General features: G+C 38.7%; 1 protein-coding gene across 2 annotated transcripts in view; it reads right to left on the reverse strand.

Annotated features, from left to right (window-relative positions):
• Positions 1-2526: 2526 nt before the first annotated feature.
• GNAS (GNAS complex locus) overlaps positions 2527-3215 on the reverse strand; it is a 129950-nt gene continuing 129261 nt past the window's right edge. For both annotated transcript variants that reach the window (XM_077187549.1, XM_054644754.2), the window contains exon 12: positions 2527-3215. This exon is cut by the window's right edge and continues 3167 nt beyond it. The gene's annotated coding sequence lies outside the window, so the exon portion shown is untranslated.

Below are 3215 nucleotides of genomic sequence, written 5' to 3' on the forward strand. Positions count from 1 at the left end.
GTGAGAAACAGAACTCAGGGTTAGCACCAAAACTGTCACAATTTACTTCATTTTGGATGTTGTGCCTTCAAACAGTAAGAGAACAGAGATTAAAACTACTGAGATATTCATCAGCCCTCAGAGCCCCCTCAGGACACATCTCCATGGCTCCACCTCAGCACCAGTCTGAAACATTCCTCATTAATACCTTGAGTTCTATCACCCAACCCCTAATTTGTCTTTTTGTGGAAGCTCTTCTGCTCCTGCCAACAGCAAACTGAAAATGTAGCAAAAAAAGAACTGGAATGTGCCCCTCGATGTGGCAATTCCTAACCCTGACACAGCTGCTCCTTCCTCTGGGCACTCTGGCATTTCAGTTGCAAGAATGATGCAGTTCCAAAGTCACATCAAATACCAGAAAACTACAGATAGAAACCTTGTACTTCACTGTTAATAATCCACATAAAATTCACAGCCTAAAACAATAGTTTGCATGACAGAACAACAGAACTCAGAGAATTCCCAACATTACTGCCTCTGTCCTAGGCTTGTCTTTCTCCAAACTTGCATAGTAGTAAATTAAAAAAAATTAATTAGCCAACTCATTCAATGAAATGACTGGGTAAATTAAAGTGAAGAGATAAATTCACATTTTCATTTTGAATTAGCTCACATTTGTCTGCTGGTACCCCAGCATTAGAAAGCATGTTACACAAAAATCCCTTCTCCCTCAAAAATTTATCCTTCTCCCTATCTGGGACAATGTTCAGAGGTTTTATTTTGTTCTGTCATTCAATAATTTTGAGTCAGACTTCCTAAGTGAAAAAAAAATTAGGAAAATCTGAAAGTTTGTTTTTGGTGGATTTTTAATTATCTATTCCATATTTGGTCAGTTATCCATGTTACAGAGGTATCAATGCTGTTGTTACCCTGGTGAATTCCCTGTTTTCCACAGGACCAGGCTAAGTTTATAGGACACAGATGTCAGACAAAAACCTCCACCTTATTATTTTTACATTTAATGCAGTGAGAGATCTTATTTGCCTTCCCACCTCCTCCCATGTTGCTTTTCCAGGTCAGATTTGTGCTTTATACTGCACCCATTTTGCTCAGCTCAATACACTGAAAGTAACCAGGATAAAAAGAAGTTTGAGCTCTTAATGAGAATCAGGGATCAAAACAATTAATGACAAAGCCAGTACTTATGGCTCAAATTTTAGCAGTCTGGGCACTACAGTAAAATTCTGAAGCAGTTTTACCTACCCTGACCTGCATCCACTCACAGGACTGAAGCCAACTGAGTACGACCAGGATTAAAACAGGCTCACCCTTGGAATTTGTCTTGTCAGTCACCAGAGGGATTTTTCAGTGTCAGGCTTTCATCAGCAGAGCTTTCAGAAATCCCTTTTGTAGCTTATTTTATTTACAAAGACGCTTCAAAGTTTGTCACAGAACAGGAGGATTATTTCTCAACAGATGAATTTTCAGAGATAGCAAGCTGAGGAAGAAGGGCACAGTTTAGTTTTGGACTGCAAAGAGATGTTTGCTTATAAATATTTTTACTGTTATACAAAAACTCAACATGTACTTTAGAGATGAGGACCTGCTCCTGTGTGAGATTTCCACTGATAATAATCTATGGCCCTGATCCTGCTTATTAAATTTAGTAGGAATTTTAACATCTACTCCCATGGAAGAGGTCCTAGGAGTGCCAGCATTGTTAGGAATACACACAGCACATTAGGTACAGTTGGGGAAAGAAGAGAATTTACTCTCTTCCACAATGAGTCACATAATTTTATAACTTAGAACAACTTTATCACTCTTAAGACATTTGTATAGCACCAATCACCAAGAGCATTGTCACTAAGGCACTGGACTGGTACTCAGCTGTCACGGGCTCTGCCTCCAGCTCTGGGGTCAATCTCCTGTGTTTCTGTCTTTTGTTTTTACTGGCACATAACTTTAGACATTGGAAAATAAGATAAAATAATACAAAACATTCTCCATCATTTACAGCAACAACACACCACGAGGAATTACAAGGTGCTCAAGTTCTGAAGCCATGAACATGAATAGATCAGTGCATAGATTTACTGGCAGGAGGAAATTAGCCTGCAGGTATCAATTCTGTGCAGCACAGTGCAGCAGTGTTAGCTTCCCTTCCTCTGGAGCTAGGACATGCCCTCAGTTAAATCCTGCCCTGATGCCACGAATCAAAACAGTTTTTAGATAAATGAAGAAAAGCCCTCAGGACTCCTGCCTATGACAGCTGATCCAGGATGCCTTCCTAGGCTTTTGCATCAAAGTCTGCTCCTACCAACTTGCAGAGCTCCAGTTTCAGCTTCTGAGAGCAGTTTTTGATGCTTTCAGAGGCAGCTGAATCCTTTTCTAGTCTGTAGTGGATTTATCTCTCCACATTATTATAAAAGAAAAAAATCTTTAGGAGTTATCCCTACTCTGCTGCACCACACTGAATGTGTGCTCTGATGCATAAATTACTAAAAGTTCTTGGGTTGAAATAAGTTACTGCAAATGCACAGTAGCTGATTTTGAAACCACAACATCTCTACAATTTATTATTATTTTTACAAAATACCCAAAGTGATCAGACCATATTGTAGGTTACTGGCTTGCCGAAGGTTGTTTTAAAATCAAAACCATTTCTGAGTTACAGAAGTGCCAAAAACAATCTTGAACCAGGTTTGTTGGTTGTTTTTTGTTGTTTTCTTTTTAAACCAACCCCCATCCAACAAAACAGTTGTATAACTTAAAACAGAAACAAGAGTTTGTGTTGGAAACTGTTGAAAAACCAACCCACCAAAATCACGCTTGAGCAGAAGCCTTGTATGGCAAAGATTCAGCTTAGGGCAGTTTAGTGCCAACCCTCCATAGGTTTACAATGGAAATACTGACACAACCTCAACTACAGTGATGCAAATGTGCCCTAAAAACACTGTATTTGCTTTTATTAATAAAAGTGGTAGTGTTTACATTTGCAGGTATCTTACACTTCAGCATCACGATGAATACTGAGTAGAATGAGTTAAGTTTTGGCTGTAAGGTCAGAAGTTTCCAAACAGATGAATGAGACAGAAGTGACAGTCCTCAATCATGAAAACAAGAAGTTCAAATAAATAAATAAATCAAAACTAAGAAATATGGGTAAGCATTAGGTTGGAATGGTTCAATTAACTGCAAATTATGGCCACTAAATTAGAGACAGAAGAAAATAC

Source organism: Agelaius phoeniceus, chromosome 17, assembly GCF_051311805.1.
Source record: "Agelaius phoeniceus isolate bAgePho1 chromosome 17, bAgePho1.hap1, whole genome shotgun sequence".
Lineage (NCBI taxonomy): Eukaryota > Metazoa > Chordata > Aves > Passeriformes > Icteridae > Agelaius > Agelaius phoeniceus.